General features: G+C 35.0%; 1 long non-coding RNA gene across 1 annotated transcript; it reads right to left on the reverse strand.

Annotated features, from left to right (window-relative positions):
• Positions 1-6,909: 6,909 nt before the first annotated feature.
• LOC149814006 (uncharacterized) lies at positions 6,910-18,092 on the reverse strand. The gene is made up of 2 exons (XR_016428195.1): positions 18,046-18,092; positions 6,910-7,435 (listed from the first exon to the last, which is right to left on the reverse strand). It is a non-coding gene; the product is annotated as an uncharacterized LOC149814006 (long non-coding RNA).
• Between the last annotated feature and the right edge of the window lie 9,096 nt (positions 18,093-27,188).

Raw genomic sequence — 27,188 nt, forward strand, 5'->3', positions numbered from 1 at the left:
TCCATTCTCCCTAAACGATAAAAAATCTGTGACTCTAGTTGCAGAACACTGGGATTTTTCTCCTTTGCTTTTAAACAATCCAGTGCTTCTTGAAGCCTATTCTGCTTGTAACTCTGCACTAGAAATGCCTGCAACACCCTTGTTGCAGAAGACCTCAAAAGCTTCTTTGAGTGCTTGTCGCAGTAAGAGACACACTCAGAAGGTGACAGAACATTTGACATTACACAAATCAACATATTGATCAAGCTAAGCTTCTGAAAAAGGTTGTGGTTTTGGAAGCAGTTGTTAACATAGTCCACATACTTGTCATGGAGCTCAATTACATAATACCTAGAGATGATAGGAAGAATTCAGCTATTGTAGTATACTAGCAGTCAGTCAGAGACAGTGTGAAACAAGGATTGGAAAAATATAAATACCTGATCTTGCAAACCAACATCTTTCTCTTTAGCTTGATGAAGAAAATGCCAATATTAGCAATAATTCATCAAAGAGACAATATTCACAAAAAAAGTGAATCTTACGCATCAAAACTAGTACATATAAGAGATGGGGGCCATTATGCAGTTAATAGACTCAATTTTTCAAGAAATAAAAGCTCACTGGTACAACATGGCAACATAGCATTTTTGAGGGGTGTTCCACAAAAAATTCAAATAACTGACAATCTCTAAAAATGAGAAATTCTTCTCCAAAAGGAAAAAGCACATGCAACAGTAACCTATGCCAGAAATATGGAAAAAAATTTCTTGTAGTGGAAAAAGCACAATGCAAATTTCCGTCACTAATTGCCATTTTTCTTGTAGTGGAAAAGACGAGGCAAACTATGCTAGAAATAAGTAAAAGTTTTCCAGAACTACCGAAGTTAGTCTCCATTAATGAAGCAAGACAATCATTCTCTACAATGACAAAATGATCACATTTAACCATCCAAATGACATAATCCCAGTTTACTTCAAACAATTTGGTTTTAAGAAGTCAGAACATGTGAATACATGAAGGTAGATACTAGTGTCAAATTGGCTCTTCAATGCATATTCATTGTAAACAGAGGCCAAAGATGGAACAGTAACCTACAGTGATTACTTGGTTCTTTGACAAGAGAATGAGCAGACTCATGCTTAACAATCATTCACTACGTGAAATGGCTAATGGCAATACATATTTTTCATACAGATACCTAGCATACAGAGATGGTTGTGATGATGATGGATCAGGATGCAGAGCCAACAAGCATTCATTTACCAGCAACTCAGTCTACAGTTTAGCATTGTTTATCATTTCAACCACCAACTGACAAATCAAACAAATGCTGGCAAAGAGAGACATGAAAACTTGCAACAAGCACCTTGGATCTTGGTCCTCAATTTGTGTCAGAAACAATAATTTTGTGCTTGCAAAACAATTGAAAGGAATTATTGAAGAAAACTGAACCTGTACATAACTTTTCTTTTTTGCAATTTCTAAGATGATACAGGCTCGTGAACATTACATTTACACAATTTAATACTCCAGAAGCATAACTAATCGAATCATATTAGCAGTACAGATAACTTCTAATGAAATGTCATCGAGTAGGATGAACTACAATGTATTGGGATCTACATAACCTGAAACATAAAGAATTAGCACCTTAAGCACCTTGTGATGCTCTAAATATCATTAGTCATTAAGATAATAAATACGTAAATGGTAAATGATTAACTTTTAATCCTATTTATTTTCAGGAAATACGCTGGTGGCTCAAAGAAAAGAAAGGTAGATTTGAGCTTTAAGGTGGGATTTAGGACAATGTCTGAGGTCGAAATAATGGACGATGGCTACAAATGGAGGAAATATGGAAAGAAGTCTGCAGATATGGAACTTAGTAACACCAATGAAAAATCACAAAACAGAGACGAGAAACAAAAACCTACGAGAAACTCCCATGTAAATAAATCACGATCAGGCTTCTTACCTTATGCAAATCGTCAGTAATTCCACCACCACAGCCACCTATCAGCCTCAGACTTAGGAACGAACTCCGCACCTCTTTTCCTGGCACAACACCCTAACAGGAGTCAAAATAAAACCCAACCTTAAAACCAAAAAAAGGGGAAAAAACTAAATAGAAGGTGGAGCCATCTTCTGCAACCAATCGCTGCCGCCATCGGCCTTGCCGGAGCCATCTTCTGCAACCGAGAAGGCGACGACTTTGTTTTTACAACATCAAAAGGGGATTTTTTCCCTTTTGCTTCTGCCGGAAGGCCGGTGGTGGTTGACGGCGATCGCCGTCGCTATCGATCGACCGTCTGGGCCAACTGCCCAAGTTGGCGACTGACAATCATGATCGATCGTCGGTGGAGGGAGCAACTCCGACGAGAAAAAAAAGTGCTAACCCTTACCTTTACTGGGGTTTTCGTCGTGGGTCATCCTCCAGACAAGGGGGTGACCTTCGTCGGGGGTCGCTGATTCACTGATAGCCTAGCGTTTCGACGGATAGAGAGAGGTGGCGATAGCCGAAGAGAGGGAGGGGGCGGTCGAGGGAGAGCGGTGCGGGTGAGAGAGAGAGAGAGAGAGAGAGAGAGAGAGAGAGAGAGAGAGAGAGAGAGAGAGAGAGAGAGAGAGAGAGAGAGTGCAAAAAAAATGAATTTGTGCCCTAGGGCATTTTACATCGACATTTAGCGACGGATGGACGACAGATTGTTTCTGTCGTAAACGCCATCGCTAACTTGCGACGAAAAACAATCCACCGCTATATCTGTCGCTAAGTGCACCGGGTTTTGTGACATAAAACTTCGGTCGTGAATCCGTCACTACTTAGTGACAGATTTGGAGACGAAATGTTTTTCGTCGCTAATTTCATAAATATTTATGCAATTAGTGGCAGATGGTTTGCTCTCGCTAATCCGTCGGAACGTTGCGACGGAAAAAATCCGTCACAAAGTTTTGTCGCTAATTAGCATTTTTCTTGTAGTGTCTCTAATAAGGAGTCCTAATTAGTTTTTAATTTAGAATTAATTAAAATTGATTAATTATTTATTTATTAATAATTAAATATCTAAAAACTTTCAGAGGGTACCTTATCCTTCTAAGAGTCTTTTTAACTCCAAATTAACTTTAATTTAAATATAAAAATGAATTTAAAGCTGGATTTTCATTGGGTATGGGTTTTGAATTTGGATCTGGATCCAAGATCCAAATCTATATCCAAACCCCAATTGGATCTTGGGCTTGATTAATTCCATATTAATATGGGTCTTGAACAGAGTCGAGATCTATATTAATTTGGATCAAATGCATTGGATCCAGTCCGATCCAAATCCAGACTTGGCCCGTCGAGCCGATTCTTTTTTGAAAAAATATGACTTTGGGGTCAATCATAATCATAATTCAGAAAAATAAAATATCATTACACTCAGAATTTCGAGACGCATCCATTGATATATAACTTGAATTTCAACTCTCAAATTCATCTGAATTTCGCTTAAATTTAAATGTCAAAATTAAAACTTTTTATCAACTTTTAATTGTCTCATTTAGGTCTTGTTGATGAGAACTGGGCTACGCCCAAACTCAATTATTGCATCCTAATATCGAGGGTTTTCTACAATACTTAGCCAAATTTTAGAAATCTCAAAATTTAACTAAGTATAGAAATGCACAATATTGCGTTGGACGTGCTCAATGTAATCTGTGTAGCCTGGCCTAAGGATGGGCTTCATTGGGTGTGTGAGCACCGTCCCCTCCTCTTGTTCAGCCAGGCAACTCGGCTGCTTTCTCACCTGTAATATTGTGGCTAATTGATGCCTTTTCCTTGTGGACTGCTCGTCCTCCTATTGTACATAATTTCTATTAATATTATTATCTTATTCTTCAAAAAAATTTCAAAAATGACGAAAACGGTTCAAACAAACACGTAAGAAACAATAATTGAAAAATGCTCGAAGAAAATGGCTCAAAATATAGTTACACATTTTGACACTTTTAATCAATTGTGTTCATTCTTGTGTGCATATTTTATAATAATGAAAGTTTCTTAACATGAGAACCACATTTACTACATCAAAGACATTTATTTTCGTATTGGGAGAAGAAAGCTCCTTATTTTCAGAAGTTTCTATAAAGTTCCCTAAGCGTGAAAAGCGCGAGCTTCCCAAGAATCAAGCTTTGGAGGCTTTTAGAAACTTCCGATACCTATGATTTATAATGGACTACATGTTCATCTGTATAGCAAGGTTTTGGACATTAAATGAGTTTTTCAATAAAAAATTTCTAATGAGTTTCGTAAGAAAAACGTTTGTTGTTCAAATTTTATTAAAGCAAAAAAATTCAGAAGGGCAGTATATATTTATAGTTTAAGATTTTCTAGGATATATTTATATATTTCTTTACTAAACAAAACATGTGGCTTATACAATTTAAATGAAACTAAATTATTACCTTTTATCACCATCGGAATTTGGATAACAAAATATTCAATCTAATTAACTAAAAGGTTTATGTTTAGATTTCATCCTTCAATTCCTGTCACACACACACACACACATATATATATATAGGTTATTACATACTTTTAGTTTTTGACAAGTCGATTTTCAAATTCGGAGAACGTCACTTATCATGTAATGTCATTTCCACTCATACATCGGGCATAAGTGGTACTCATTTTTTAAATTATTGCAGCAAAATAAGACTTGCATGCTATATTAACAATTAAAATATATATTTGAAAATCATAATGTCGATTGCTAAAATTGGATATTTATTTATTCATTTTGTAGTTAAATATTGTTTGCAAAGATTGCTATGCATTTTAGATCAAAGGGCTAGATTTACATAATTTGGTAATTGCTTTTCCTAGGTATATTTATTAGTTTAGAGTTATCTACATTAAAGCTGTACCACATTTCTTATCTCCTACCGTTTCTCCTCACAAACCAAATTCTTGCATTCACTTCATGTTAAGCGTTCGGGTTAAGCTGTTTGTTCTCTTAAAAGATCAACAAGTTCAAATGCTATCAAATGCAATTCTATCTTCACAAGTTTGAAACCCATGAGTGGCATCCCTTGATGCAAGGTCGAAACTGGGTGTACTCCCCGGTGGACAGGGACCTTAAGGGTTTTACCAACAGGAGGCCCCAATGTGCAGTCAATGATGGGGAAAAAAATGGGGGTTCCAATGGATTAACCAGAGAAAAAAAAAACAATTCTATCCTATGCTTATTCTCCATCTCCCTTTTCTCTTTACCATTTTAAAAAAAAATTCTTCATTCTTTTTTATCTATTTGTAATTAAGATTTTTTTTATTTATTCAAAACTAATTCAATATGGTTGGTGTTGCACGATTTACTGGACCATTTGAATCAATTTTAACCACGTTGAATTTGATAAATCTAACACCTCTCTTCCTTTGACCTCATCATTTTGAGTATAACCAGCTTAGTGAAGACACAAATTCAGCCAGACATGACAATTTAAGGGTATATTCGGTATTAATGAAAGTATAAACTATTTAGTAGAGCTCACCTTCTTTTCATAATTTTATTAGGTTGAACCTTTTGAATTTGATCTCTATATATGTAGTTTGTTTAGTAAGAATAATCTTTAAATCATTTTACTGGTGACGTGTAAGTGGGTTTTTGAAGTGCTTCAAAAATGGGGTGCTTCAAACATATTAAAACTTCATGACTCGAAAATTTGTATTATTCTTCCAGAAAAAAAAAAACATGATTGAAGGTTTGATCTATAGCAAAGAAACAACTATAAATACGTGTAAGTTGTTGGATTGAGTCAATGTAACTTGCACCTATGATTTGCAAGATTCTCGAATTTCATTACATCTGGCTTGTATTCACCGGCCCGCTACCTCTCTGGTAGTGTGCATTATAAATTAATTGGCAAAGGGAAGGTGGCACTTCTCCATGCCAGCCAAGTAATTGATCAACAATACACGACTAACCTACTTTTACAAAGAAAAAGAAGTGACAGATTTAGTCAAACAGAACACAAGATCCACGCAATCGATGCCCTTCTTCCATGCATGAATAATGCTTGGTGTAACCAGGATTGTTAAAAATAAAGAAAACTTGGGGGGCTTGGTTTTCTTTTTAATATACTCGGTCTCATGAGGTGATTAAGAAGCCATACTTTTGTAACCCATGATAATTGTCAAACGAGGACTTGAAGTGACTGGTTCCGGGCCCCTTTAGAATGTACCACTTTGTATCAGTTCTTGTGACCACTCTTTATCAGTGCATGGATTAAAGAGGGCAGAAAAAACCAAAGACAAAAAAAGACGCTTGTTTAGATGATGTGATTTAGCAGAAAAAAGCCCAAATCGACATGTTAGTCCAAGGTCTGCTGCTCTGCTTGTTGACTATAGCGCCGGTGAAGCAGGGTCTCTATTTATATAATTTTATAGTATTGTTATATTTCTTGGGAATCGACGTGCGAGGGTGAAGAGAGATGGCGACGGAAATTGGAAGCATTCCACTTGTGGATGGATGAGGGCAGGCAATAAGCTGCTGAATGGCTGGCCCACACATCGTCACTAGGGATGGCAGTGGATCGGGGGTGGGGGACAAGGTCTCCACCCCCACTCCGTCTAAAAAATTTAACCTCCATCCCCGTGGCGGGGGGACTTTGGACCTCCACCCCCGCCCCGTCTCAAAATAATTATCCCCATCCCTATCCCCGCCCCGATAAGAAAGGTAATTTCTATTTTTGATTCGTTTCCATCATACCAACTCTTTTCCTAATCGCTGTCATGTGTGGTTCAATTTTTCTACATTATCTCTTGTAAGCTCCGGTTAGCGAATACGTGTTTGTGCATCTACTCATGCACTTTTTGAATATTGTGTGTGGGGTGAGGGGGCGCTTTGTGTACCATGAAAGCTTGTGAATGTATGAGGGGACCAAAAGGATACATTGACAGCCATAGACATAGCTCACTCTTTACTTCCACATTTAAAACAAAAAGTACAATAGGTTTGCAACAATGTGACATGGCTCACTCTTTATTCTAACATGAGACTAACCTGCCCTTCTCCTATAAATAATGCATACTCATGTGTCACCCACACAGGCACCGCATTCATTCACTCATCCTCTACACCCTTGTGAACCCATGTGCCATGCCCATACACACATAAATCATTCTTGAAATGTAAAAACAGCTTAATGCAACTAATGAATTGCATTTAAGCAATAATCTAGCAACAATGTTCATCTAACTATTGACTTCCCCTACCCCAAACTCAAAAAAAGGCAAATCAACTTATGTATTAGAATTATGATCAACAATTAGCAACTGAAATAGAACATACATCATCAGAATCTGATCGCTTTCTGAACTACTGCTGAACTCTTTCTTCTTTAGCAATGAACCATTCTTCAGTACAGCTTGAGGTGGCTTCTTAGATGGAGCAAAAGCTTTTGCTGTGGGTTTAAAGTCCTAAAAAATTCACAAGATTTAATGCACATATCACAATGTGGAAGTAAAGAACGACAAATCTAACATCATACAGATGCCACAAGGCAAAACAGTAGAAGCGCGAGTTGCAAACTCTCCAAACCGGATGACATAGTGAACTTGGGGCAACGTTTTTCATGTTTATAAAGTTGTGTAGCCAGCATTATGCAAATGTCAAAAAGAAAAAAGCCGCACAGGATCACAACTATCCATAATAGATAAAACAAGACACGAGGAACTGACTATTTTTAAATAATTTGTAACTGAAAATATCGAAATAAATGTAAGAGAAAATTCTAACGATTTGCTAATGAACTTGCAAATAAAGAATTATCATTAGCTCATTAAACTCTAAATATCATCATCATTGATAGCATTTGTATCTTCTACTTCACTTTCCTATTAACCAAACACCATAGATTTTGTCAGCAAGTGATAGTAGCAGATAAAAGAGAGTAAAAGATAAAATTCATCACATCCATATCTTCCAAGAATGTGTAACACTATGGATCCTTCGATGATGATGAACCTATAAATGAAAAAATAATGCATTAGTTACACATTATAACATAAACATTCACTAATTATAAAATTATTATTTTATTACCTCGTGAACACCCCAAATTTTTCAAAATTTCAAAATTTTCCTTTTTGCCCCTAGAACCCACCTGTTGAGTCTGTCAGAAGAGCAATTGGGTCAATTTCTGGTTAATTCTCGGATTCACTTCCTTGTTGAAGATCCGAAATCCAATTTCATTTTTTATATTTGACTGAATCTCGGATCCAGATCAGATATCCAAATTCAATTATGAGCTCAGATCTTCTATTTTCAAAAAATCCAAAATCAATTCTCTGTATAGGCTCAGGTATTTTATCCAGATCCAATCTCCATTTGGATCCATTTCTCTCATGTTTCCTCAATTCGAAATCCAAACTCGATATTTGCTCAAAATCTCGGATCCAGATCCGTTTTGAAACTCGATTTTTAAAATTTAACCCTGTTATTTCACAAAACCTCCTTTCGAGGAATCTTTAAATTTCAAAGCAAAATATTTTACAAAACTTCTTAAAAACTTCATTCGGTTCCCCTCCCTCGTATTTTTAGGTTTTTTTTTCAAAAACATAAAAGAAAAAAATTCAGAAAGTAACTTTACCCTCTTCTTGAAAATCCTTGTATAGGCTCAGGTATTTTATCCAGATCCAATCTCCATTTGGATCCATTTCTCTCATGTTTCCTCAATTCGAAATCCAAACTCGATATTTGCTCAAAATCGCGGATCCAGATCCGTTTTGAAACTTGATTTTTAAAATTTAACCCTGTTATTTCACAAAACCTCCTTTTGAGAAATCTTTAAATTTCAAAGCAAAATATTTTACAAAACTTCTTAAAAACTTCATTCGGTTCCCCTCCCTCGTATTTTTAGGTTTTTCTTTCAAAAACATAAAAGAAAAAAATTCAGAAAGTAACTTTACCCTCTTCTTGAAAATCCTTGTAATTAAAACCTCCTTTTTGAAATTTTTTAAAACTTCGAGGGACCATTTCTGAAAAAAAATCTATAACGGCCTCCTCCGTTGTAAACCAACACAAAGGAAGGCAAGGGGACCATCGAGCACTACAAGGGGGCCTTTGAGCTTTACTCTCTCCTCTTCTCCTTCTTTCCTTTTCTTTCCCCCTTACTCTCTTCCTCTCCTTCTCCCTTCTCCCCCCCCCCTCTCTCTTCTTCTCCCTCTGTTTTTTCTCTTCTTGATCGACTGAAGGAGATCAGCCCAACAGTAGCATACAAAGACACGGTGAGAATCTCTTTCTTCTTCTTTTGGATTTTTCATAGCATTGGTTTCTTGTTCCTTCTCCACTGAAGCACCATATGCAACATCGATCTGCCTATAGTAGCATCGATTTGCATTTTGCAATAGGATGTCAACCATTTTTCTTTTATTGTTATCTTCCTTCTTTTCTTTTGTAATTCCTTGTTACATTTTCATTATTTATTCTTGCATTTGCTTCCTCCACATCCACCAGTATCATTTGACTAAACATCAGATCTGCAAGCTCTCTAGCTTCAGATCTGTGTCAAAATCTCATTCCATCACATTTTTTCTTCGCTATGTATATTTCTATCCATTTCATTTGATTAGTAACACTTGATCTCTCTGATTCATCATTCATCGCATATTATTGGATTTGTTGATTTTATATTCATCGGAATCATACTCCATCACATCTCATTTGTGAATTCTGTTTCGTTTCATTAATTTTGATCTACATCATATCAATTTGATATTTCTGCGATTTGCGATTAATATGCATGGCTAATTTAATTTTCAGCATTATTTCCTTCCATCTTCATTCGATCTATATTCCCACTTTCATTTTAATCTAAGCTGTAATGAATTGAGCCTGCAATTAGCATCTCCAGCGTCAGATTACATCTGTGTTTAATTGCATAATATCTGCATATGAAGTTTGCTTAAACATTGAGATACAACACGCAGCTCCATGATGCATCTCCCTCTCGTTCTGCTCTGAGTTATTGTTCTGCATTTTTTTTCTCTGTTATTTCACTTTGATTCACCACATTTCATCATCTATTCATTTTTTCTATTCATTTAATCGGCTAACTTAATTTGTTCATTTCATTTGTTACATTTCTTTTATTAATTTCATTTGTTTGATCTGATTCTCTGTGTTTGATCTGATCGTTGATTTCATTGGTCACAATCGTCTGTTTCATAAATTAGGGTGGTTTGGTTGATTTGATTTGCATTCTCTATGCTGAATTTGGATAAATCTGTTTTCATTTCATCGCATATTAGTTGTAGCTGGAGTGTCGCACTTCATTCTGCATATATTTTCATCATTTGTGCATTATTCTGCATCACATCATTTATCATTTGTCCATCTCTGCAGCATATGTTCATTATGCATTAAACATTTCTTCTATTCATCGTCTAGTATCATTTGTGCATCTGCATTTTCTTTACAGCACAACTTTAATCATCATTGCATTTGGTTTCATTTGCATAAAGTCTGTGTTTAATTTGCATCAAAGTCTGCATTTCTGTTCCGCTAATGTTAGTCGGTGGCTATTTTGGAGCTAAAGCAACTCCAATTGAATACCCAGCGTGGTTCTTGGTTCTGGGAGCTGGGACACTACCTCTTGGAATTCTCTTCATTGAGCTCTTCTTTATCATGTCGAGTCTATGGCTCGGGCAAGTCTATTATGTTTTTGGTTTCCTTCTCATTGTTTTGGTTCTTCTTGTAGTAGTATGTGCAGAGGTCTCCCTGGTGCTTATTTACATGCATCTTTGTGCGGAGGATTGAAAATGGTGGTGGAAATCCTTCTTTGCATCTGGTTCTGTTGCAATCTATATATTCCTCTATTCAATCAATTACCTTGTATTCGAGCTCTGCAGTCTTAGTGGTCCTCTGCTACTCTCTATCTAGGATACTCACTTTTTGTGCTTCTAGCAATAATGCTTGCTACAAGACTGTTGGTTTCCTTTCATCCTTTTGGTTTGTCCATTTTCTTCTCTCTTCTGTCAACCTTGATTAAGCTCGAAATTGGTTGAAACACAAATCTTGCTATTGTTGTACTTGAGAACAAATCAAGAATGATGTTTCCTTTGTTTGGTTTGTTGCATTTGGATTTCTTTTGTTCTTTGGTAAATTAGCAAGCTGTATGTCTCTACTGGTGACAGGTTATGGCACAAGAATAGTGATACAGGTTCCTTTCTACAATCAAGACTCCCACACCCCCACAACCCCTCTCTCCGGCATCTCCGATGCCCTCCTCTGTGTACGGTCTATGAGTGATTTTGCTTAATGTCGTATTTTCAATCAATTTGTTATTGAAGAGAATTGTACACTATTCAAAACTTGAATTGAATTATCAGTACAACTGATAATTCCTTTTTTTTATGGTTCCTATCTCAATATGGCGAGCCATCCTGATGGTAGCAGTCGTATATTTCTATCCAACCAAGCTGGAAAAATATGGTTGGCAACCGTTCCTAAAGCTGGGTCTGTTGAAACATTACAGCTCGATGAGTCCAATCCATTTCTTGATTTAACTGATATAGTACATTTTGATTCAGAGTTTGGCCGAATGGAAATAGTATTTCATCTAGATTTTGTTAAAAATGGGCATTTTTTTTGTTTCTTACAACTATGGCAAGACGAAGACACCAGGTTGTTCTGGAAGATGCGCATGTAATGCTGCGATAGACTATGACCCTACTAAGTTTGGTTCAGACAGTGGTTGCAGAGCATTCTGCAAATGGCACAATACCACCCTCCCAGTCAACAACTGCTAATTCTTTGGAAATAAGGAGAATATTTACTATGGGTCTTCCCTATACATCTCACCATGCTGGACAGATTCTCTTTGGTCCTGCAAACATATACTTATACCATATGATGGGTGATAGTGGAAGTAGGGGTGACCCTTTCAATTTTGCTCAAAATAAAATAAAATCTTGGCTTGGAAAGATTATGCGCCTTGATATTGATAACATTCCAAGTACTGCTGATATAGTCAAACCAGGTTTCTGAGGAAATTACTCAATTCCAAAAGACAATCCATTTTCTGAAGATAATAAGTTACAACCTGAAATATGGGCCCTTGGACTTAGAAATCCATGTCATTGCAGTTTTGATTCCAAAAGGCCCATATACTTTCTTTGTGCAGATGCTGGCCAATAATACAAGCATTTTCTCCTTTCAACAACCTAGACATTTTCCATTTTAGCATTATGTGCATCTTCACTTTAGCATGTGCAATTCTCATAAGCATAAGCACTGCACTTTAACAAATGCATATGCATTTCTCATTAGCATAAGCATTGCACTTAGGCAAATGCATATGCATTTCTTCATTAGCATAAGCATTACACTTAGGCAAATCCATATGCATCTCATTCATGCATAGGCATTGCTTCTTCACATATGCATATACATTTTCATTAGAGCATAAGCATAATCATATGTATGTTAGTGTTAACATAGCATTTTCAATTTCTTTCTATATTCTGCATTTCTGTTGCTTTGTGCTATATCATATTTTGTAGAAAAGCATGGAAGACCCGGATTTCTTTTTCCTAGATTAGAAAATTTCAACATTCAATTTTAATTTAAGATTGTAATAACTTCATATTAATGAGAACTTCTGCCTTTCTGTTTAGATTAGAATGTATGAGCATTTAGTTATACTTTAAATTCTCGTAATTACTTGTGACATTTCATTTTATTTTATTTTTCAAAAAGCACTATGGTATAACACGAATGGCACGTGCACCATTCTAATAGGAGGCAAATAACCTTAAGTAAATGATTCACATTTATGACCATAGTTAAAATGCGAACAATACTTAGGATTTTTATCTTTTATAGAATAAAACTTAACCTACACTTCAGGCCCCTTTTGAAAATCATCATATTTTTCTAAAATAAATTTTCTTTTTTTTCTCTATCAGAATTTAAGATATGAATTAATTTGAGATATATTCATGGTCATAGTCATGAATATATTGAAAATTAATTTTGTTTTAAATTCTATAAAGGCACAAAAATCTATTTTATTCTTTGTTAGAATTCAAATAAAGATTAGATTAGAATATATTTGTGACCATAGTCATGAATGTATTACAATTTAATCTTATTTCAATTCTATTAAAGAATGAAATTTGCTTCTTTCAATCTTTAAACAAATTCTTTTAATGTATTCATCATTTAAGATAGAGTTACATCATGATTTGCCATCTTTTCCAAATTCTTTCAAGTTATTTTCAAAATTCCAAGTGATTTTTGAAATGAATTTTAAAAAAACACAGTTTTCATTTCTAAAATTCAAAATCATTTTTCAACTTCCGTTTACAAATGCAGATTTATATTTTCAATTTCATTCAGTTTTAAATCTTACTTCAAATTCCAACTTTCAATTCTTATTTCTGAACTTCACGTTTTTTTGAATTTCACATCTTAAACTTTGAATTTCACTTCAAATTCAAATGTCAAGTTCAAAATCTTTACTTCTTTTCAAAATCCCAAAATTTTGAAATGTATTTTTATTTTCAAATTCAATTCTGAAGTTTATTTCAATTCTCAATCAAATTTTGGAATTCACTTTGAAATTCAAAATTCTAAGTTCAATTCTGATTTCAAACATCAAATCAAAATTCAAAATTAATTTAAAGTCTCTAATTCAAATTTCAAGTTCCATTTCAGAAACAAATTCAATTCTCAAAATTCCAAACTTTAAAAATTTAGTCTTTTATTTTCCAATTTCACTCTCTTCCAAATCCATTTTCAATTTCAAATATTCATTTTAGATTCAGATTTTAAATTCTAAGTTTTAAACTCTCAAAATTCTATTTCAACTTTTGATCTCAGTTACAAATTCAACTCTCAAAATTTCAAATTTCCTTTTCAATCTCAAATTCACTTCAAATTTTGGATTTAAATTTCAATCTTTTCAAATCAAGTTCAATTTCTGAACCATTTCCTAAAGGGTATTTTCAAAACCTATTTCAAAATCACTTGAAAATCCCAAATTTCTGAAATATTTCTAAAAGCATACATCACAACACAAGCATGATTCTCTGTGCATTTAGGATTTTAAATAATCACTTAGACAAATTTAGGCAAAGCAAAAGGCATTGATTCGATCCTCTGTTCAATTACCCCTGGTAAAGGCACCAAGAACAGTTGAACCTTGAACCGATGAGCGAATCTCGTCTCTCCATTTTCTCGCAAAAATTTCAAAACGAAAGCGAGTAATTTCAAAACATCTTTTTCAAAAAGATCAAGTGAGACCTTGCAAAGAGTTTCTTCTTCTTTTTTTCCTAAAAAATGAGGAAAAGGAAAAGGGAAATTTTTTTCAACGATCACACCCGTGCTTCAGCCCACAACCAATTTTGAGAGCACATCAAAGCCTCTACTATAGTTGGAAAAAGTTTGCTACAGTGTAGACTCACCATTCTCCCGCTTGTACTAAAAGCAGACTCTGAAGCAACTGTGGAGACATGAATAACAAATATATCCTTTGTAATCTTTTGTAGAGGAGAATACTTGGGACCACTTGACTTCCAAAAAGATAGTATATCAAAATATGTAGTTCTTGGCATCATCACATCTTCTAAGTAATGTTCTAACTCCGATTGTCCACCTACTTTTTTCATGTCTTTAGATTATATAAACTTATCAAAGTCAGAAAGATCATCAATTAATGGACATTTGGATCCAATACTTGATTAAGGAGGAGAAAGTTGACGTTCATTGGAGTTTTTTCTTGTTTTTTATATTCATTAATCAACTCCAAACAAAAATTATTAATCCTCGTGATTTCATTTAAAGCTTCATTATCTCCATAAATCTTCTTGTAATAATACTCCAACATGCTCAAGTTGTATCTTGGATTTAAAACAATGGTCACTCCCATAATACCATAGATCACACTCCAATACTTATTAAAATTTTCTAACATTCTAAGCGCCATGTTTTTCACATCTTTTGGATCACTTAGTCATCTCAATTCTAATCCCATAAATAATTGAAAAGTAGGCATTTGTTGTAAGATACTTTATACATAAAAATAATTTTGTTGCGTGATGAAATAACTCTCTCACAATTATCTTGTGCCACCTCCCAATCCTCTTCTGTTGGACAACGCTTATAGTGGGGATCTCAATATGTCAAACGAGTAAAAACATCTTTATAAAGCAAAGTAGTTTGAAGCATGAGAAAAGTTGAGTTTTATCGAGTTTTAACATCAATAGCAAGTTTCTTGGTAATTGAAATATGCATCTAATGGGCATCCTCTTCAAATCTTTGTATTCTCATGAAAGATGATGTCCAATAAGCAATACTATCACAAATTCTTTCAGTTCTTTCTCCAATCACAATCAAACCATCTTGGACAATCAAGTTGAATAACACATATGAAACAACCACCCATGTAATATTAATGAACCAAATAGAAGTTTATTCAATAAAATATCCACAACTGCATTATTAGTGATGCAATTATCCATCATCAAACTTATCAACTCCCTATCAAGGTTTCACTCGGACAAACAATCCATCAAACACTCAACAAGAACTTCCTTGGTATGTTGATAAGGCACATATAAAAACCTGAACATAATATAATGAAGGTGATTAAATATCGATATTGAAAAAATATGTTAGTAAGGATTGAAAAAAAAAGAATGACATTTGACAGGTAACTTATGATTCGACTTTGCAAGCTTCAAGAATTATCAATGAAGTGTGCAGTGATAGCCATGTATCCATTCTTTTGATTGGTAGATGATCATATGTCTGTAGTGATGATAACTCTACTCTTTATTTTTTTCTACAACTTCATTGTCATGTCTCGTTCCACATTATAAAATTTTTAAATATTTCTTCACAGTGTTTCGAGTAATCATTTTAAACAAGGGTTGAAGAGTATTAGAATATTTTCTAAACCCATAATGATCAACCATACTAAGAGGATATTCATGTAGAATAATCATCATAGCAAGATCCCTTCTCCCAACATATTAAACAAATTGTCAATTCTCTATTGTTGGTGGCCAAAATATATTGTTGAATATTATTATGCTTAAGCCTAAGACAAATCTTAATATGATCATGCAAATGGGTAGTTTCAGCCTTAGCACCACCAGCAAGACATTTATGACAATAATTATACTCTGACTTATCCTTTCCACCAATCTTTTTTCTAGTGCAATATTTTCATACAACTGATTTATGCCTACTTGTATGTTCAAGTGCCAATGTACCCTAATTAGTTGATTGATCTTCATTATCTTTCATTGAAACATGGTTGTTATCAACTAGTGTTATCGAAGCTTGAGACATACTATGTGAACTTGAAGGTTGAGAAATTAAATTATTGGTTCTTGGTTCTTTCTCTTCCATATCAAATTACTGCCCACCAACTTATTGATCTACAAAACATTCACAAAAAATTGGCATACATATAACAATTTCACTAAAATCTGGTTCAAAATAAAAATAATAGAAGTATAGTAATAAGACAGAATAATCTTTTAGAGAGCCAGAATGATGCAATAAGAGATGAAAAATTGAGGAAAAAAAAAACATCAAGAATGAGCTAGTGATAGAAGACATAAATCTCTGCACAGAACACTCATCCAGCACAAGCCTATAGTTTTCCAAAATCTATAAAACCTTTACTTTTTCCATTAAGAAGTGAAGAGAATTACATTCAAGCCCAACATAGGCACCTTCCATAAAAGTCTATAAGGTTTTAAATAAAACAGCACTTGATAAATCGTGGTAATTCTAGTAGAGATCATACATATTATGCCCAATTCTAGATTGCCCACTGATTGTCCATCCTGCATATGTCAACTCATGGGAAAGGTAAAACAATAACCTATGCTATAAAGCAGAATATGCATAGACTGTATTAAGGACACAGTTGTCCCCAGGCTTTACCCTTGCTCCCAGCAATAGCCAGGTAAAGTTCCTATCAGTATCACAGTTGTCCTCTGCCATCCCTCTCACAGTTGTCCAACTAAAAACCTTGATGAGATGGCACATGCCTAAATCATTGAGTGTAAATATATCCTAAAACATGTCCTATCACAGTTATCATTCTTGAAGGGAATGTTTTTGGTTATTTTTCTTTGAAATTGTCCTTTTGGAAATCTCCGTTGAACCTAACATGTGCTTGCTTGTGTGTGTGCAAGTGAGAGCCTGATTTCTTCAGGCACACTATTTCACAAAAAGGTCCTCTTTTGTGATTTTTCCAGTTGATTTTTAATCAGCCATGTTACCTGCACATAGATATAATATCAAAAAATATAATATATTGGAAATAGAAACTCATATTTTACGAGTACTTCAAAATTTATCAAACCATGGATAATGATGACAACAGGAGAGAATTGTTGTTTGACTGCTCATATATTGTTAGATTAAGGCGAGTGGCTTGGCTGACTTCATATCAACTTCCAATCAGTTTGTTCAACACTTTTGCTGCTGCTTTTAGATTGATGGTCCTATGGTTTGTGTGAATAGATTTTTTCCCCTTTACCTAGGATATAGAAGTTACAAGCATATCAGTGCCTTTTTAATACTGAAAAAGTTAATTCGAGTAGAGATTTCTCCCGAGAAGTGAGATATGTGACATTTATCTGCAGTTGTTACCATTCGGCTGCAATTAGCAACATCATGCAATATCTCACACAGATTTTTTACTTGTGCTAAGACGAAAAAAGATCGTTATCGCATACCCCATCGAAACGGACACACTTTTCCCAAACAGAATAAGATCCTAAACCAACAACCATCCAAACCGCACCGCAAAATCGTCCGTTCTCAGTCTCAGAGCGATAAACTCCCTACTAATCATTCTTGATCTGCTGCAACCCGAAAATTATTCAAGACGACAAGTCAACAACAAACCACAGAAAAAGAAAAGAATCCTAATCTTCAAACTGTAGCAAAACGAAAATCACCCCGTTTCCAATGAAATAGTAACAGTAATAATAATAATAATAATAATAATAAAGCAAAAAAAATAAAAAAATCAAGGACGAACTTGATCGAAAGAGATTACCAGAAGACGCCGATCCCCCAAAACTCTCTCTCGGGCGGAGACTAGCTCCGTTTTGACGAGTAGGATTTAGGGTTGGTAACATATACATTGTGGTTTTTTTGTAATTTTACTAATTAGCTTAGGATATTTTAATAATTTTGTTAACAGGGATGGGGCGAGGCGGAGGAAAGTGTAAATCTATCCCCGCACTGGGATGAATTTTAACCTTCGTTCCCCCATTTCATGCCCTTTATTCTCGGTCCAAACGAGGTGAGGCAGGGCGGGCCCCCGTTTTCCCCCGGTCCACTGCCATCCCTAATCGTCACCCTCCATTCAAAGAATCAACAACGGCACAGGCAGCAGGGCCGGTCATGACGATCGTTTAACGGCACAGGCCAAGGCGTAATGAATGCGCGAAAGACAGTGATGATGCCAAGATCAGTGGCTAGAAATGCTATACAGACGCCCAAGGGGTCTGCTTAGCACGCTGACCAACGATCTCCTCAACTCATTTGGACATCATCCATCTATTGGTGGAACCTGTTCCGGTTCTCTCTCTCTCTCTCTCTCTCTGGTATGCTTATTTTCCTCTCTATGGTGGATCCTATCTTGGATTTAGATCATAACGATTCTTGAACATGAATTTTACAGTTACAGTTTTTGTACCCTAATTTATTTTTCATGGAAAAATCTCATATGACTTATTTTTACTTCATTTTATAAAATTAAAACAGAATCAAACTTGTATGTATTACCCAATGATTTTTTTGCAACTTGTTTTTTTTTTTAATGTGAATCCTTTCAAATAATGTATTCAGTCTTAATGATTTTTTGCAGTCTCACGTATTGCTAACTGTGCTCTCAAAATGGGCTTGGAGTCGGGCTCATCTAGGCAAACGGGCTCATAATTAGCTTGAACTTATCTCGTCTACTAAATGAATAATCCGGTATCCAGCTTTAACCAAGTCGAGTCCAAGCTTCTCCCAAGCTAAAATAGGTTCAAGGAGCCCACAAGCTGGTAATTATTTGTTGAACCTGTTTTCTTTGATAAACAAGGGTTGCCTGGAAGATCCCAATCACTTGGAGAGAGAGAGAGAGAGTAGAGATTAGAGTAGGTAAGTTTTTAAAATACTGTTCATCTTGTTATGAAATATAGCAAATGTTAACAAATACATCTGATGGGCAAGTACAACTTACACAAATGGAAACTACTTATGCGTCAAGATACAATCACTTAAATAATGTCACTTATGTGTAGGGATGGCAGTGGGGCGGGGCGGGGCGGGGGACAAGGTTTCCACCCCCGCCCCGCCTCAAAATTTTATCCTCCACCCCCGCCCCGCCTCCGCGGCGGGGATGGATTTTATCCTCCACCCCCGCCTCCATCCCCGTTTCATACCCTTCATCCCCGGTCCAAACGGGGATGAGGCGGGGCGGGGCGGGGATATTGCGGGGAAAAGTGGTCGGGGCGGGGTTGGGGCAGGGATTAGGCGGGGATCGTGGCGGGGACGGGGCGGGGCGGGGAAAAGTGCACGTTCACCCCCGCTCCGCCTCCGCGGCTGGGATGGATTTTATCCTCCACCCCCGCCTCCATCCCCGTTTCATACCCTTCATCCCCGGTCCAAACGGGGCGAGGCGGGGCGGGGCCCCGCTTTCCCTCGGTCCACTGCCATCCCTACTTATGTGCAAGAGATACAACATAAAAAAAATAAAAAAATCTATTAAAAGAGTTCTTGAGAACAAGCATTAAATTTACAAAGGGGTTTAACCCCTATATATTCACAACACATATCTCATAGTGCCTTGGGACCATCCCCAACGGCTAGAAATAAAGTCATTGGAGAGGTCCCAATGACTCTATGGGATAAAAACTATAATGTCCAGCTTTTAGCTAAAGAACATTATATACATAAAAAAATAAAAATACTTAAAGTGCCCCTAGTGAGCACAGCTAATTCCATATGATAAAATAACTAAAATACCCTTAATAGGTTTTACATATAATATCAAGAGATATATATCCATATTAATGTATATATATGTACATGTACAAAACAATAAGTATATATATACTTTAACAATACCCCTCAAACTTACGATGTAATCACCAAAAGTTTATCAAGTAACAAATAAAATTAGAAAGGAGGTAGAGTTTTCGTAAATAAATCAGTCAACTGAAATTTCGATGCTACATTGGCAAGATGATGGTATTTTTCAAGTACTCATGAACATAGTGGCAATCCATTTTGATATGTTTTGTAAACATGTGATTGCCGACCATGTAGATGGCACTTTTATTATCACAACATAACCTTGTGGGTAATTGAATATATGCACTCATATCTTTAAGCAATCTTTGCAATCAAACAATCTCTAATGTTTTAGCAGTTATTGCACGGTACTCAACTTTAGTAGATGATAATGACACTTTATATTATTTTTTGCATTTTTATGACACGAGAATCATCTAAAAATACATAAAAAGCAATAGTTGAGCAACCATCGTTTGAATATTTTCTTCAATCTAAGTCAGAATAAACAATCAACTCAAAAGAAGATAAAGAGGATAACAAGACACCTAGAGATAGAGTTTTGTAAATGTCTAGCAATTCTCATATAAACTGTGGTGAGAGAATGTTCAAATTGGCTAGCAGTATGAACCACATGCAGAATATCAAGCCTAGTAATAGTTAAATTAATTAAGGCGTCAATCAATCATTTGGCGATTCAGAGTAGGATCATCAATCTTCATTTTGACATTAATAACTTCTGAGTATCCACCATTTTTTTGTCAGTAATTCCTAACATGCCAATAATATCATTAGCAATTTTGGTTTGAGAAACTAAATATCCCCTACGAGAATAAGCAACCTCAATTCCTAGAAAAAATCTAAAAAATTCAAAATCAGTCATTTCAAAATATTTTTTAAAAATATACTTAATATACTTTCCGATAACGGTTGGGTTACATCAAGGATCTGCTTTAAGCCCTTTCCTATTTGCGATAGTGATGGATGAGCTTACGAGATCAATTCAAGAAAATGTACCGTGGTGTATGTTGTTTGCTGATGATATTGTTTTGATTGATGAGTCTAGAGCTGGGGTTAATGCTAAGTTAGAATTATGGAGACAGACATTGGAAGCTAGAGGTTTTAAGTTGAGTAAGAGTAAGACTGAATATATGGAATGTCGGTTTAGTAAGCAACGAAGTAGTGATGGGAGTGTAGTGAAGCTTGGTGAGCAAGAAATACCAGTGAATGATTATTTCAAATATTTGGGATCCATCATTCAAAAGTATGGAGAAATTGATGATGTAAATCATAGGATAAAGGTTGGGTGGATGAAATGGAAAAGTGCAACTGGAGTGCTGTGCGATCGTAGAATGCCATTGCGGTTGAAGGGAAAGTTTTATAGGACGACTATTAGACCCGCTTTACTATATGGTACGGAATGTTGGGCTGCCAAGAGACATCATATTCAAAAAATGAGTGTAGCTGAGATGCGGATGCTTAGATGGATGTGTGGAAATACAATAAAAGATAAGATTCGGAACGAGGAGATACGTAAGAAGGTAGGTGTTGCACCCATTGAAAATAAGATGCGAGAGAATCGTTTACGGTGGTTTGGACATATTCGGCGAAGGCCTAATGAGGCTCCAGTTAGAAGGTTGGAGAAATGGGAAAATATATTAGTTAAAAGAGGTCGGGGTAGGCCTAGGAAGACTTGGATGGAGATGATAGGTAAGGATATGAATGCTTTGAACCTCACCGAGGACATGGCATTGGATAGAAATGATTGGAGGAAAAGGATTCATGTGGAAGACCCAAACTGAATTTCTTTTTTGGTTCATATCGCTGACCCCAATTGTTTTGGGATGAAGGCGCAGTTGTTGTTGTTGTTGTATACTTAATATACTTTACCCCATGTTTGTCTTCACATGTGATGAACTTGTCAACAACATAAAGAAGGAGAATAACAATTCATACATCAGATTTTTAATAAACATGACAGTATCAGTATAACAAGATTTAAACCCAGTTTGAGCATAACAAAGCTAAAACGATCATATCAGGCTTTGGATGTCTGTTTTAAACCATAAATAGTCATTCTTAATCGAAGCACCATCCAAGGATGAGCTTCATATCCAAAAAGTGTATCTATATATACTTCTTTTATATTTTCATTTAAAAATGCATTTTTTACATCCATTTAGTAGATAACCCAACATTTAATAGCAACAAAGGCTATGAGGATCCTAACTGAAGTCATCGTAGCTACAGGTGCAAATGTTTCGTCATAGTCTATCATGTATTCTTATGTGTAACCCTTGGCAACTAGCCTGACATTGTTCCATTCTATGGTCTTATCACTCTTAGTTTTAACTTTATAAACTCATCTGCAACTTATGGTTTTCTTATATTTAGATAAATCATATATTTTTTCAAGTCTTAGATTTTTCAAATACTCATAATTCTTCATTTATAGCTTTTATCCATTCAGAATATTCTTTTGCCTGATTATATGCAGCGGATTCAAAGTAAGACAAAATCTTAGTTAGACAAGCTCTATATTATGGAGAAAAATATTCATATGAAATAAATCTACTAGGGGTCTAGAGGTGTAATATGATCTTCTAACCCCTAGTTATTGGGCTTCTAAGGTAGAATAATTTTTTAGAGCACTTAATTGTCTATTATTTGCACGTCTTCTATATTGAATTACACTAGGTTCTTCTGATTCAATATTCTCACCATCTTGGATATTGAGTTGATGTTCTTTATTACTAATATTCTTAAATAAAATATCATTATTATTTGAGGTAATATCTCAAATAAAAAAGAATACTCAAAGTACTTCTTAAGCACATTTTGAAAGAAACTTTCATTCTCCAAAAAATAACATTCCTTGAGATATAAAGTTTGTCCTTTTTTGAATCAAAACATGCAAATCCTTTTTAGGTTTCACCATATCCAAAGAGTGCACATGATATAGCTTTAGGAGAGATTTTATCATTTTTTGTTACTGAGAACAAAGTATTTACATCCAAAAGGTCTTAATCTAAGATAATTAGAGAGAGATTTTAAAGAGTTTTTTATAAGGATAAATATTTTGAAGCTTAGATGATAAAAGTCTGTTAGTAAGATACATGATAGTCAAACAAGCTCCAGCTCATAAATATTTTGGAACATTTTTTTGAATTTAAAAGGATTCTATTGGTGTCAATTATGTGCTTATGTTTTCTTTCAGCTAATCCATTTTATTGAGGTGTATAAGCATATGATCTTTGGTGTAAAATCTTATTTTTTTAAAATAAGTTTTGAAATCACTTGACATAAACTCTTACCTAGAGTCGAAGTGAAAGATAAAAATTTCATTTTAAATTAATTTTTAATAAGATTATAATATTTTTTAAAATTTTCAAAAATTTACTCTTGTGTCTAAGAAAGTATATCCAAGAAAATCTAGTATAATCATCAACAAAAAATCACATAATATGAGTAACCACCTTTAGATAAGATAGGGGAAGGTCTTCATACATCTATCTGAGTGCATTAATTCAAATGGTTTAAAATAAAAGGTTCATTTAAAAAAAGAAAGGGCTTTCATTTTGCCAATAACGCAATCCTCACAATGAAATTTTTATTACAAAATTTGTTCAAATGGGGTACATGGGATAACTTTGATAAGCTAAGATGTCCTAGTCTTTAATGTCATAAAACTATGTCTATATTTTGAACAATATAGCAAAATTTATTTTTTTAGAAGCAACAGACGATCCATGTAGTAAAGGTCACATTCTCTATGTTCTTCCACAATTTGCTTTCTGGACTAAAGATCCTGCATCAAACATTGCTTAGATGATAAGATGACATTACACCCATGGTCAGTAAATTTAGAAACAAAGAGAAGGTGTAAATTTAATTTTGGGTCAAATCTAATTTTTTGAACAAAAATTTTTGAAATACTTTTGAAATTTTTAATGCCTTCTATATTAAGAGAGGATACATCAATAGTAAAAAACATTATTTTGTGTTGAATGCAACATTTGAAAAGCAAAGACATATGTGAAGTCATATGAAATGAGACTCCATAATCTAAAAGTCAAGAAACCTTATCAGAAGGTGAGAATGTAGAGACTGTGACTCCTGAAAGAGAAAAAATATGAGTTCTTGATTAGTGGATGAAAGGTCTTCATGATTTGAGAGAACATGGTTCCAATGGATTTTGAATCCTCGTTGGTTTCACTTCTTTCTTCGTGAGACGTTTCCCCAACTAACCCTCATGAAAAGCAATTTTTTTTTAACAATTGCGAAAACCAAAACCCAAGGATCCGTGGCCTTACAGACTAAACAACATCCAAACCACAAGTGATCTTTACATTGAACCAACCAACAAATACCCAACTTCATTAATCAATAAATAAATATCATAGAACAAAATTAAAATAATGAATATAATTTAGAACCACTCTATCAAGAAATAACAAAGCTAGTCACGTGATATCGTAGGCTCCCTGTGGCAGTCATCCTTATCACTGAGCTCTAGGTCTTGAGAAAAATATTTGAAATACTAGGTAAGAAACAAAGATTCTTTGTATGAATTTCTCTAAAAATTCAAACAGATAAGAAAATAGAATAAATCAAATTCATGCAAAATATTCAGACAAATTTAATAATAACAATCTCACAATTCGTTTACCATTCAAACATCTAAAAGTAAGTATCATGAGATAACAATTTTTTACATGAAACAAAACAAGTAAGAATGCATGAACTAATGCAGAACAATAAAGATGCATAACTCAATGCACATACATGAACAATTTATTAAGTTATTATCAAAGTTCTATTTTGTACGCATGCTCCTATTAAATGCACATAATTTTAGTTTCACTTTTCATTAAACCTGTGGATACTCAAAACAGGCACAACAATTCGCGACGCCCAAGTTAGGTTCTCAGTGGTGGCTTAACACACAATTTATATTTTATTATTAAGTTTCATACTTGTTCCTCGACTGATATCAGGAATCAACATTATCCATCAAAACATTAAAAAACAACATCTAATGTCAGGACACTAGAGAAATCAACATCCATTGATATCACTTTCTTGGTATACCAATAACAATAGTTGTGTCTACAATATCACCCTCAGGCAAAGTGGCTGAAAATTTCCTAAAACTGTTGTCGGGAGGCGAACTAACATATCGAGTTCAGGGGCCCAAACGCACATAGAGTTTTAGTATCCTTACGGTTTCTCCAAAACCGTCATCCATGATTTCCACATTATAGAAGGGACATTCAGGAAGAAAATTAATTACATTTTTTATCTCTTTTATCTTTTTAACAAAAATCAAGTTCTTTACACAAGAACTGTTTTGCAACTCAACATGCAAAACTCAACATGGAACCTGCCCCGCTATAATTTAACACTGCAATTAAATTAGAAAACCAATAATTTTGAAATAAATTTTGCAATGCATAACACAAATCTTGGAGCTACACATGCTCCTGACCCACACGACCTATAGTGGTTTATATCTGAATACCAATTCATCTTAAGCAAAAAATCTCAATTAACATGTACACACACAGTTATTCAACATGTTCACAATGCATATTCATACACACACAACAAGAATGTACATATAAAACAAATTACATATGTATACGAACAAATGCTTGCAACATGCATTTTTCATGATCCATCATATATATATAAACTCTCAAATATGCACATGATCATATTCATGCATGTAATAAATTTAATGAGTAAGACATAAGCATGATAATCCAATGCATATCATAACCAATAAATACTCTTTCCATTCATATGCAATAAGTTTAGGCATTCAACATTGCTCGAGATGCATAAGATAACCACTGTGTCATAATTAAGCTGCCACAATGCACGAGACAACATTAGTATATTGTTGGTAGCATGTTTCTCATGCAGAAATATGCAGCAAAAAGCAGTGAACAACGGACAATGTTGCACATAAATATGCAACATTGATCTGTCATACAACAACCCACCAAAAAACACAAATAGAACTCATTTAACAATAATAGAATAACTCATTTGGCAGCATTGAGAGTAAGTGAAAATTCACCTTGAACATAACACCATAAATTTTTTTTAACAATGTGCTTACATAACTCGGCAAGCATGACATCAAGGTTGGTTTGATGCCCACACATGTGGCAACATCCAACTACATAGTGACGAGAACATAATATAAATAAAACCGAGCATAAACAGCCTACTCATGCCCCTTACAAGGTTGGTCTTATAAAATCAAGAAATATATGATGAATTGAATGGAATATAACACAATTGGCAAAACCAAGTTTCTTTCTAGCATAACAGTCAATGGATCACATGTATAACAATGTCGGACAGTCCTTTCACAAGTCAACTTAATGGCCAAGACTCAAAAAAATTCATTTGCGAGGTCGGTTTTGAAGGACTGACCCCCAAAGCAGTCGGCCAACACACTCAAAGTGGCCTAGACAGATCTGGACCAAATCTGTTCAGAGCATGTGCATCAATAGAACAGTTTAAATATGTGAGTGCACACAACCAACACTGCCCATGTATATATATATATATACACACACATATGTATATACCTATGTCACATGGGTGCGGGTGCGGGGATTCGGCACTTCCAAAAAACCCGGGTGCGGGGGTGCGGCAGGGGCAAAAATGTAAAAGTATATATATATATATATATATATATATATATATATATATATATATATCGTTGAAGACGTAGGAAATGTAAAAATATGTAAGCGTTTGTTTGGAGGGATTAGACTCTAAAACAGTGGCACAACCAAATGGAGTATCCCAACTACCGGCCCATCAGTTCACTGGTTCTGACTTCTATCATCTTGCTTTGGGCATGTTCAGGGCCTTTAATAAATGGCCACGATTAGTTGGGACCCTTTTGAGGGCTCTTACTGGTGCATTTTGTACGCCAGATTTTGGACCTTTGATTACGTTATACACTCTGTCCCCATAAAAACATAACCAACTAGCACCCGCACCCGCGTTGACGTTGAAGATAGCGCACCCATCTCGTCAGGAGAACAGTGAATGCTAATAGCCAGCAAGGCTACCACCATCATATTATCATTTATTATGGAGAGAGAAAAT

This window comes from Nuphar pumila, chromosome 16 (assembly GCF_984573655.1).
Source record: "Nuphar pumila chromosome 16, dmNupPumi1.hap1.1, whole genome shotgun sequence".
NCBI lineage: Eukaryota > Viridiplantae > Streptophyta > Magnoliopsida > Nymphaeales > Nymphaeaceae > Nuphar > Nuphar pumila.